Below are 12500 nucleotides of genomic sequence, written 5' to 3'. Positions count from 1 at the left end.
TAAGAAGATTGTTCCAAATGGCGGTGACGCTTGTGCTCCCTTGCAACGCAACTTTTGTCCCATTCCCTTCCCTTATTTTCGCCTGTTGGATGTATTCCATTGAACGTATGGGATACTTTCTTCATTCCCCGTACTTTTACCTGTTTCCCCCTTTCTTGAATCTAAAGCCCACCCACTCTAAATTTTTTTTTTCTTTTTTACATCGATCTGTCAGGAAGCTTAGGCGACCCTGGCAGAGACTAGCCAGAGAATAATGGGCAGCCTGACTACCTCCTAGCGGTGTGTGTGTGTATGTGCGGGTAATGTGTGGTTCCACCAGGGACCTTGCGGCCAAATGCCAGGACTCTCAACAGAACCCAACACAATACTACACATTCAATACAACACTTTTCTGGCATTTACAGTAGTTCTGTATTTCTTCACAGTGTATGTGTGGCGCAGATGTGGGAAACCACAGACGGCGCCTGACCCTAAAACTATAGTCCATACACCCCGTCTGCGTGGGTAGGGCAGTGGTATCGTCAGCGTCCTCCCCACACCGGGTGGAAAAGGCCAGGGTTCGAGTCCCGTCGATGATGAGGAACTTTAATAGGCTTTTTTCACTCTGTGGCTGAGTTAGTCGGTCTTCAGGCGTAGATAGCAAGGGTTTTTCACCAAAAAATTGGGGGTTTTCGTCCAGCAAAACAGGCAAATCGACCACAGAACACACGCAATTTACAGACATTACACATAAACGGGTATATGTAATCATTTACGGGAGACCCTAATATATAATAATAGTACACACGCCCCGTGGACGGCCAGCCCTACAAATTCGCAGTCGAAAAGAAAACAGGCAGAACTTAATCCGTCGACTTCGTTCTGAGGACTCTCACGGGACATTATAACCTACTTCCGAGGATGTGTCCATCACTCCAGTGCTGAAACCTTTCTGCTCTTGCTCAGATGGCTGTCCTGCGATACAAAAGGACTTCTTCCTGAAAAAACGTTACTTGCTAACACCCTGTTGTATATTTTCATTGTAAATTTGTCATTTAGGTACTCCTGGCTTTAATCGTGTTGTTTAATTGGTCACGTTATGTCCTGTTATTTTTTTCTCATCTTTGTTTATTGTCATCTTATTCCTTTCGTGTTAACTCCTGGCTTGTAGCCCTCGAGGGTGTTGTATACAGGAATGTGCCTTTTGTTTACAGTAAAGAATTCTCTTTCTTCTGTACATAGTAGAAGAGGTCCGAAATTTCTATCCTGTTTTGATTCTAATCTCTTTGGATTACTGCATCACCTTTTAAAATCTCCTAACCATCACTTCTATAAAATAGATTTATAAGCATTTGGCTCTCACCGATACTTACCCCGGGTCCAATAAGATATGCACCCCCTTCTTTTCTTTCTTATCTCTCCGGATATGTTCCAAGAGTTCCTGTGAACTTCTAATGCGGTGGACTTCTACTGTAAATAGGTAACTATTTTGGATTTTGAGGGGATCGTCATCGCATTTCTCCACTTTAACATATTTGTAGACGCTGTATTTTCCATCACTGTAGTCGTAGTCGTCCAATTCAAAATTCAAATCAAAATCCCTTGAATCTTTTGGATAGAAGCAGGGAAAAACCCCTAAAAAATAAAAGCAAATGCAGAAATAAGTACAGTTTTAAGTTGAGCAGTTAAACAGTAATCGTCGATTCTTAAGAAGGGTGCACAATGAAACCGCTTTCGATTTAACTACCGAAAGGTCTTCTTATTATTGTAACGAAACGTGAAGAAGGCCAAAAAAGGAAAAGTATTCGATCTTATACCCGTTTAGGTGAAATTAGTCTTATCTGGTTCCGTTGTTGGAACAGATGAACAAATCAATTAAGAAACGAAAGAATTATTTTTTTAAACCGTAAGAAACAATTCATTGTATTTGGATTGTGTTCGTCCCAATATTTGTGCTTCATTATTACACCGGGCGATCATGTTTGCTTCTTTAGACACAAAAATGAGGATTTAATGAAGAAAAAGTACTTTTGAATAAAACTGTTTATAGGGTTTCTCCTTAAATTGCCTTTTGCTCTTCTTCTTAACGTGTTCGTCGTGGTTTGGCGTGGACTATTGACGATCGGACAGAGTCATAGTCATTGTCATAGGACGTCAGTTCATACGATGTGATAATAGAAAGAAGAAAGCTTTTGTTTATTATTAATATTAATAGTGGTCCAGGATGCAAGAAAGTTAGTTTAAATAGAATGAGACAAAACAAACAAAGAAACAAAACCCTCCCAGTTCACCTGTCCATCCTCTCAACTCTCAATTTGTGAAAACACAAGTTTCCTCGAGAATAGTAGTAGTAGTAGTAGTAGTAGTAGTAGTAGTAGTGGTGTAGTAGTAGTAGTAGTAGTAGAAGTGGCATGTGATGCAAGAAAGCAAATGTATGAGCTTATGCACCAACAGCCAAAAAAAAAAAAAAAAAAATCACACCATTCCCTCCAAATGCCTGTCCAGTTCCTCCTTAAATTTATTCAGAGATAAATTCTCTGAATCCACAACGACAGATGGAAGTTTGTTCCAGCAATTAACCACCCGCTGGCTAAAGGCAAATTTCCGCACACCTATTCTACATCTGTCCTTTCTTAATTTGAATTTATGCCCCCTTAGGTTCGTAATCTGAACAAGTGGAAGGATCCCATCAGAATTCAGCGTGCTCATTCAAGGCCTTATACAGCTCAATCAGATCACCTCGCAGGTGCCTAGTCTCCAGCCACTGCAATTTGCAGAACTTAAGCCTCTCTTAGTAAGAGGATCCCTTCATTCCCCTCACCAATCTTGTTGCCCTTCTCTGTACACGCTCAAGTAAATCTACATCCTTCCTAAAATGAGGCCTCCAGACCTGTACGCAGTACTCAAGGCGTGGCCTGACCATTGCCTTATACAGAGGGATAATCACCTCCTTTTCCCTGCTAGCAAAATTCCTATATATCATTGACAAAACCCCATGACCTGCCCTGGCAGCCTGTCTGCATTGCTCAGAAAACTTAATATCTGCCTGCACAATTACTCACAGGTCTTTTTCATTTTCTACCACCTTAAGTGTAGTACCACACAGTTGGTACGTTTCTCTGGGGTTACTTCTACCCATATGCAGTACTTTGCATTTGTAAAAGTTAAACTTCAGTTGCCACTTCTTAGCCCATCTGCTCAAATTATCCAGATCCTGTTGCAGTAGCACACTGCCATTACTGTCATTAACAACCCTGCCAACCTTTGTATCATCTGCAAATTTGACATTAAGCCTGATATACCTTCATCAATATCATTGATAAATATACAAAGCAACAGTGGACCTAACACCGAACCCTGTGGGAGTCCACTAATAACATTAGTCCAAGAAGAGCAGCACCCATTGATTACCACCCACTGTCTTCTCGCACTTAACCATCCTTTTATCCATTGTAGCAACTTACCCTTAATACCATTCTGCTCCAATTTGTACAATAGTCTTCCATGCGCAACAGTGTCAAAAGCTTTCTCGAAATCCAAATATATGATATCAAAATTATTTTTTGCATCCAGTTCCTTTGTAACCACATCATAATATCCTATCAAATTTGTCAGACAAGACTTTCCCTTAATAAACCCATGCTGTGCTTGAATTATTGCTGCAGTCTTGTCTAGATGATCCTGCAATGCATCTTTAACCAGTGACTCCATTATTTTACCCGGAACAGAAATTAAACTAACTGGTCTGTAATTACTCGTGTCACCCTTCGATCCCCCTTTGTGAATTGGGGATACATTTGCACATCTCCAGTTCGTGGGAACCTCCCCTGAGTCCAAGGATGCTCTCATAATTATGGCTAAGGGCTTGCTTAGTTGCTTTGCCGCCTCCTTTAATATAACTGGATAGATCCCATCCACCCCAGGTGCTTTTCTTACGTTTAACTTCAACAATTTCTCTTCCACTTTGCTCTCAGTTATTACAAGATTATTAAGCACCCTGCTACAATTTGATAACCTTCTGCCATTTTCAAACCTTAATAATTCCTCACGTGTGAATGTAGATGCAAAATACTCATTCAGTTTGTTTGCTATCTGAGCAGGATCATCAACAGTCGAACCATCGATGTCAAGTGGACCAGTCAGATTCATCCCCTTCCTTTTAGAGTTTATATAAGTAAAGAAATCCTTGCTGTTTTTCTTAGCATCTTTTGCCAAGGATTTCTCGTAATCTGCCTTCGCCTGCCGAACCTCCTTTGTGACCTGATTACAGATTAACTTATATCTGCCATAGGCTTCTGAGTCGCTTGATAATTTATATGCATCCCATACATTTTTCTTCTCTGTTACGAGTCTCATTAATTCATTTGTCAACCATTTAGGCCTAAGCCTTGAACAATATTTCTTAATGGGTATGAAACTTTTATTAGCATCTACGATTAATTCCTTGAATGCTTCCCACTTAGAATTTACTGTTGGTAACATCGTCAGTTGATCCCACTGTACAGAATTTAAAAACTGTCGGAGACCACTGTACTCACCTTTACGGAAGCAAAAACCCTTTTCTTTACTCCTGATGGTAATTATATCTTTAAGTAAATCCCACGTCAATACACTGTGATCACTGCCACCTAGTGGTTCTTTTATCTGCAAATTCCTAATACATGAATGATCACTGCTGATAACCAGATCAAGAGTATTACTTTCTCTGGTTGCCTCTCGAACATGCGTCTGCAGAAAACAATCATCCAATAATTCCACAAAAGTCTTACTAATGTGTGAGTGACCAACCCACAAGTTCCAGTCAATATCCGGGAAGTTAAAATCCCCCATTATAAGACATTCCGATTTACTAGCCCATTCTATTTTTCTGTACAATTGTTCATTGTACTCATTCGAGTCATTAGGCCTATAACACACTACTACTCTTATTTTTGCTTTCGCAGTGCTTATGTCACACCAAACTGACTCAACAGTGCACTGTTCATCTATATCAACTGGATGCACTTCTTTTGATTTAATGTTTTTCTTAATTAACAGCATAACACCTCCTCCCTTCCTATCCTGTCTATCCTTTCTGTACACGCAAGTATACATGCACCTATTCCTATTCCCAGCCACTCTAAAGCATCCCATATACCCACCTGTTTCACGATGACTGACATCCGTCCCTGAAACCCCCAAACCCCTCGCTCCAGGTAGCTACTTATTCTAATAGAAGTTGTATTCTAGTTGTCTAACAGAATAAAAAATAAAAAATAATAAAAATAAAAAAGTCATTCAACCTTCCCTTATGACCGAATAACTGTGCGAAATTTGTACAAAGCCCATAAGAGTTGCTTGCGTCATTGGAGGGATTGAAACTGTCCCCATTTTTACCTGGTTGGAGGACGATGATTTTGACCTTTTGGTACACGCAAGGGCTTCGTGGTAATGTGTCGTGTAGTTTCAAATGGGACGATTCTTCCACAAGCAACGTATAATTCGACTAACGAAAGATTTAAATCTAAACGGAGAAAACCCTTTAAGAAACACTGGCAGACATCCATTCATAAACTGCACTTTTAATCGGACAGTGGAACGCTAAACGTGGATTAGTAGGACGAGTGAATCTTTGAATCCTCTCGCAATTTAACTTGTAAAAAGTATAATTTTTAAAGGGTGGAAACAAGATTAATTAAAGCAGTAAGTCATTTACGACCACTAAATTGAATATCAATGTTTGTAAAAATACTCACTTTTAAGAAATGCTTTAATTTTACTCATTGTCTCCTGTTTTTCTGAAACAGATTCTCTGATCTCTGGCAACACTGATTACTTCCTAATATTTAATTCTGAAAACTATTAGATCTTCTTCCCGTTTAACTTAAAGTAGTCTTAACACGTTCAGTTGAGCTGTGAGAGTGAGAAAGAGCGATTGTTGGCAGAGATGAACAGATGAATGGATTGAGGAATTGTTGTTACCAAACCCTAAACAACAATTCAATTCATTTGGATTGTTGTCGTAATAGTAGTAGTAGTAGTAGTAGTAGTAGTAGTGGCACATGATGCAAGAAAGCAAGTGTAGGAGCTTATGCAGCATCAGCCAAAAAAAAAAAAAAAAAAAAATCATCACACTATTCCCTCCAAATGCCTGTCCAGTTCCTCCTTAAATTTATTTAACCTATCAACTTCCACAACGACAGATGGAAGTTTGTTCCAGCAATTAACCACCCGCTGGCTAAAGGCAAATTTCCGCACATCTATTCTACATCTGTCCTTTCTTAATTTGAACTTATGTCCCCGTAGGTTCGTAATCTGAACAAGTGAACTGAACCTACTAATTCGTAATCTGAACTAGTAGGTTACGTCATCATCATTATTGGAATGGGCCAATCATGTAGTAGTAGTAGTTTGTTTCCCCAGGCAAAAAAAGGAAAGAAAAAGCGAGATATTTAATGAAATAAAACAAAACAACATCATTCAGCGATATTCTGCCTTAGCAACCCGTGGCGTTGCATTGTTTTGAGCAAAAGTTATTCCATCGATAGCCTTGATCCTCAAACACCAATTCATACGATGTGCAATCTTGCTATCTATTGTTGGCTCACTCTTCAAGAACGCATATGCATCCTGGAGACAACTCTAATTTTGTCCTAAATCTTAGCAGCAAACAATTGCCCTCTGACCAGATCGATCTTCTCGCCTCCGGTATGAAGTTTCCAGTACTCCCTTCGAAACCGCCCATCACATAAATTGCCATGGGGCGGAGGCATCCTTAGCCCACCTCCCTGAAGAGACTGCTAATGACATCAGCTTCAGGACAGCCTCAACCGACGCCCTTAACTCCATTAGAAAAGAGAACGCCATTGTCGTCCTTCCAGCCGACAAGGAACGCCGCACGGTTGTAATCGATCGTACAAAATATCGGAACAAGGCACTGCTGAATCCTAATGTCTAGGAAGCTGTACAGGACCCCCTCATCAGGGTCTTGGGACGACTAATGTCAAAAGTGAACAAGTTGGTTTACGAGTGGTTCAAATCGGAGAAGATTTCCAGGTCTACCCATTGGCAGTTACATGCTACGGCATGCCAGCTCCAGCAATTTTATGTCTTACCAAAAGTGCATATACCAGGCGTCCCTCTCAGAACCATTGTCTCCTGTTGCAATTTACCAACTTACGAGCTATCAAAACACATTTAAAGGTAAAATAAGTTACCCCATTGGACTTACCTTCCCAAAGGTCGGAGTGACGGCTGAGGCAGTCACTCGCGAGAATTAAAATAAAATAAAATACTTTGTAAATAAAAATAAACTACTGGACATAAGCTGAAGCTAAACAAGTCCACCTCCATAGATGGATAATGTCGCAGAGAAATATTATTCAAACTGCGTCGAGTGTGGCGCAGGATAAAGTCACTTGTGTTCAGGCCTTAGCGGAGGGATCGGTTCGAAAGTTGGAGAAAATCTCCCGACCAAGACAGTGGAGCAAGTGGCGGGGTCCGCCGTAAGGCTACCATAAGAGAAGGGCAAGACCATCCAGCCGCACCAACTGGAAGCGCTTCCTGAACAACTGCGCTGTGACCACTCGGGAAGGAAGAAAACGCCAACGCACGAAGTGGAGCATTGAAATGAATAAGTACATCATGCCAGCATACTATGAAATAACCAGGCTAGAGACTGATATGACAATGTACAGGTCGCGACTACATACCAAGTGTTTGGAACGATACCCGGAAATTCAGATCACCGAACAGCGATTAGCAGACCAAAGAAGGACCATCGTCACGAAGAACCTAATAGCTCCTGCCATCTTGGGAAAATCAAGCAGCATGTCAGCGTTCAACTACAAAGCACAAAGAATATGGTCAATATGGAACAAGAGTGGGAACAGCAAGAAGAAATACAACCCAGAGTAGATTAAATTGAAAGAGACGAAGTCATGATATCCAGAATAGAAGAAGAGTAGAGGAAGGCCCTAACAGAATTCGAAGGAATGGGCCCCACAAGAACCCACGTGGTACCTAAGCAGAGGCCAAATAAAATCCTGTGAAGAGTAACAGACCATCTCAATCGGCAAATAATGCCACATCACCTTGATAACAATGGTGCAACGCTCGAGTCTATTCCCGCCGCTGTATACTGTGCGGCCATAGCAGCTACTAGGATTAATGGAAAATAAACAACGAGAGACAAGCAGCAAAAGAAACGAAAACAGACGGAACGACCAGCAAAAGAACCGAAAACAGACGGAATAACCAGCTTGGGAAAGAAAACTTCTGCAGAATATAAAATAAATTAAAAATTAAGAGTCAAAGTAGGTCAGTTGACCTAGTAGAATAAGTTAATAGACGTAATAAACTGATTGGTAAGGTGAAGAGCATCCTCAAGACATAAAGCTTCCACATCAAACATGAAACCAGAACTCAGAGAATAGGAGAATACTTGAACCCACTGAAGCAGAACCTCTTGTAACTCAGCAAGAGGGTACACCGATACAAAGAGAGTTCCGAGTGGAAAATAAAGAACCGAATCTTCGATGAGGACCAGAGAGCCTTCTACAGGAAACTGGTTGAAGATGAGAAAGCAGGAAATGGACCACCCGAGAAGAAGACGATTGAGGAGTTCTGGGGAAATATCGGGAGCAGGAAAGTAAGACATAACTGTAGGGAACCATGGATAGAAGTAGAACGGGAGAAAACCAAGGACATACAAGAGTGAGAGAATGAGAGATTGGAGGAGAAGAAGTAAAACAGTCGACCAGGTACACTCACAACTGGCTAATCCCAGGAATTGGTAACATCCACAATTACTGGTATAAGCAGCTCACCTCCACACACAAGCATCTAGCAGAGCAGTTCACTCAAATGATAAGGTACCCGGAGACAATCCCGAAGCGTTTCACTAAAGGAGTCACATATCTGAAGCCTAAAGACGAAGATACAAGAAACCCGACGAAATACAGGTTAATCACCTGCCTCCCAACAATGTACAAGATCCCGACCAGCTGCATAACCAAGAAGATATGAGACCATTTAGAGAGTCAGAACGTAATGGTCAAACAGCAGAAAGGATGCAAGCGGAGGAGCAAAAGATGCAAGAAACAATTAACCATAGATTCCGCTGTTATGCGGCAAGCATACAAGAAGCATCGCAACCTATACACGGCCTAAATCGATTACCGCAAGGCCTTCGACTCCGTACCTCATAGCTTGCTTATAGAGTCCATGAAGATTACAAGGTCAGTCCAATAGTGACAAACTTCCTGGAAGCAACAATGGCGAAATGTAGTACCACCATTAAAGTCGAGAACATCACAACCAGGCCAATCCCCATTAGGAGAGGAATCTTTCAGGGAAATGCTCTCATCTTAGATAATAACCTATCCTTCATACCTCACTTGAAACACATAAAAATGAAAATAAGAAGATACTCAGCCCTACTGGCTAGGATTACGAGGAAGGATTGGGGACTGAAAAAACGAACCCTAATGCTATATTATAAGTCAACCTTCATCCCAGCAATAATCTATGCAGCTGCAGTATGGTACACCAAAACATCACTGGTAACCAACAAGAAAATCCTGGATATGACTCATAGGATCATCCTATTGATAACCACACGAGCTTGCCGCACGGTAAGCACACCTGCACTGTAGGTGCTTGCTGGAGCGCTACCCCTGGATTTAGAAGCTGTGAAAGCAGGACTGCTCTACCTGCACTCAAAGGGAGTGGCGGCAAATCATCAGGACTTCAAAATCAACCCAGCAAGCAGTCAAAAAACGGAAAGAGCACGGCTACAGACCTACCTTCTTCAGGAGTGGCAACAAAGATGGACAGAGACGACAAAAGGCGAGATTACTCGTAAATTCTTTCCAGTACTGAACAAAATATACCCAAGGCAACCGGGCTGGTTCTTCCCGGGCTTGCACCTGACCTCGTTACTCACAGGACATGGACCCTTCAACCAGAAACTGTTCAGCTCTGCCTCGTCGAAGACCCAAATTGCACGTGCGGGGAGGTCGAAAGCTGGGACCACCTGCTTTACGACTGCCCACAATACGAAGACCTCAGATGCACCCTCATCACGAAAATCCATTACCTCCCCAAAGGACTTGAACATCATTTCATTGACACGCTCTCCCAGTATGCACGGGACCTCTTCACAAGGAGAAGGGTGTTAATTGCCATACACCGAGACTGATAGTACGGTAACATTAATCGCATAAAACAGAGACAACTCCTGGAAAACAAAACTGTGGAAGAAAAGAAAATGAATGGAAAAGAAAGGAATAAAGAAAAGAAGAAGAAAAGAGAACCAACGGAAAAAAAAAAAAAAAAGGACAGGGATTGCCTCATAGTGTCCCAATCTGAATCAAGTGGACAAGAATAGAGACAACAAACAACAAACTACAGCCTTGCTCCCAAAGCCTCACGGCAGCCTGAAGAGAGCACCCTAGCTCCCTTCACCTTTAAACCCTACTCCCCCGGGGAGACGATTCTCTCGTCGTCCCCCCTCATTTCTACTCTGGTGGGGCATGGGCATGCCACACTAAACTTGGGGCTGTCTTCCCTATTGGCTCCATACTTCTGTCTTTCTCCCCCCAGTCTTCAGCCTCCCCCCTCTCTATCTTCACGCTAGCGAAGCCCCACACACCTAAATTTAAATACATCCAAAATATCTTCCCACGTTCTGGCCCAACTCAAGCGACGTCAACCCCACGATTGACGTTGGTATGTGTATGCACGTTGCGTGTACATATGTGCATGTGTGTATATATGTGCTTGTATGCACGCATACATGCATGCAATATAAATTCAATAAAATTTTTATTTTTATTTTTTTATTTTTTTTTTTTTAGGTCCTAGCCACTGAAATCTCAGGAAATTAGGTGGCAGGACCTGCCAGAGTAACTTAAGCCTACTGGGTTTCTGGCCTGCCTCCACGGGGCAAAGGTGGGGCAACGTTGGGCCTCTGCAGGGGTCCAGCGGCTAAACGACCAGATGAACAACGGTACGCGACACTACACATATACAATATCCATACACGTTTAAATCTCTTGCATTTCCAGTGAACTGGTACACCCACAATGAAAACTACGCGGAGATGGGGGAAACCCCTGGTGCCGTCTGACACTAAATACACCTTACACCTTAGCCCACTGTGGTTCTGTCTAGCACTCAACCCGCTATCAACCATGCTCAATGGCAGCAAGTATGGATATAACCTCGAAGAAGGAAGAAAGAAACTGAACACCTCACCCACCTGATGTACATGGATGACATCAAGCTCTAGCGAAAATCGAGAAGCAACTTCAGCAACTACTCCGGATTACCGAAGAATACAGTAAGGACATCAGGATGGAATTTGGTCTAGACAAATGCAAGACCCACACACTGCACCAGGGAAAATCAGTTGGCCGAAACTAGCTACTGCTGACTGTTAAAGAGATCGAAGATATCACAGAAGGAGAAACCCACAAATAGCTGGGGATGATGCAAGCTCAGCAGTTAGAGCAGAAGGAAATCAAGAAGTGCCTGACCGAAAAATATCATCAGAGACTCAGAACCTGCTGAAAGCAAAATTGAATGTAGGGAACACAGTTAAAGCCATAAACACCTATGCAGCTCCAGTACAAATGTACATCTTCGGGGTCACAGACTGGACTAACACCGAGCTAGAAGATATTATGCGAAAAACAAGGACAATGATGACCAACAGCTGATTACACTACTCGAAGTGAGCAGTGGAGAGACTAACAATAGCTCGGAAAGAGGGAGGAAAGGGGCCTGATAGAGCAACAGAAAACAGCGATAGTTAACGTGAAGGATTACTTTGAGAACAACAAAGCAACACTCCACAAGGCCATAAGGAAAATAGATAAGTGGTATACCCCACTCAACCTAAGCGAGGAAACCCTTCCTGCCCAGACGGTACCAGGAACGAAGTTAGAAAGATGGGGTAAGGAGACACTCCATAGAAGACACTACAATGATCTCAATCAAGATCTCATCGATAACATTGCTTCCAATACATGGCTCACGAGTAAGACGCTCTTCCCCGAGAATGAAGGATTCATGCTGACCATCCAAGACCAAGTAATCAACACCAGAAACTGTAGAAAATGGCAAAGGAGCCCCGAAAGTCAGATGACATATGTCGTCGATGCCACCTGGCCTCAGAAACGATCCAACACATGACTGTGGGGTGCAAGGTGATCACCCAGACTGAGTACACTCATAGACACGACCAGGTAGCCAGGATAATACATCAGAAGCTAGCGAGGAAATACCAGTTGATCAAAGAAAGTGTACCATGTTACAAGTATGAACTCTAGGCAGTACTAGAGACCCGAACCCACAAGCTGTACTGGGACCGCGCCATAATAAAGGATAAGACCATCCCGCACAACAGACCGGACATAACACTTGTGGACAAGATGGAAAAGGCTACCTATGTGATTGACATAGGGATGCCAAACCCTAGAAATGTCCATAAAACCGATGAGATGAAAATTAGGAAGTATACGAACCTGAGACAGGAG

The sequence above is a fragment of the Mastigoproctus giganteus genome, chromosome 5 (assembly GCF_048544385.1).
Source record: "Mastigoproctus giganteus isolate SK-2022 chromosome 5, ASM4854438v1, whole genome shotgun sequence".
Classification (NCBI taxonomy): domain Eukaryota; kingdom Metazoa; phylum Arthropoda; class Arachnida; order Uropygi; family Thelyphonidae; genus Mastigoproctus; species Mastigoproctus giganteus.
The sequence above is the reverse complement of the archived record's forward strand: the minus strand, read 5'-3'. Positions refer to the sequence as shown.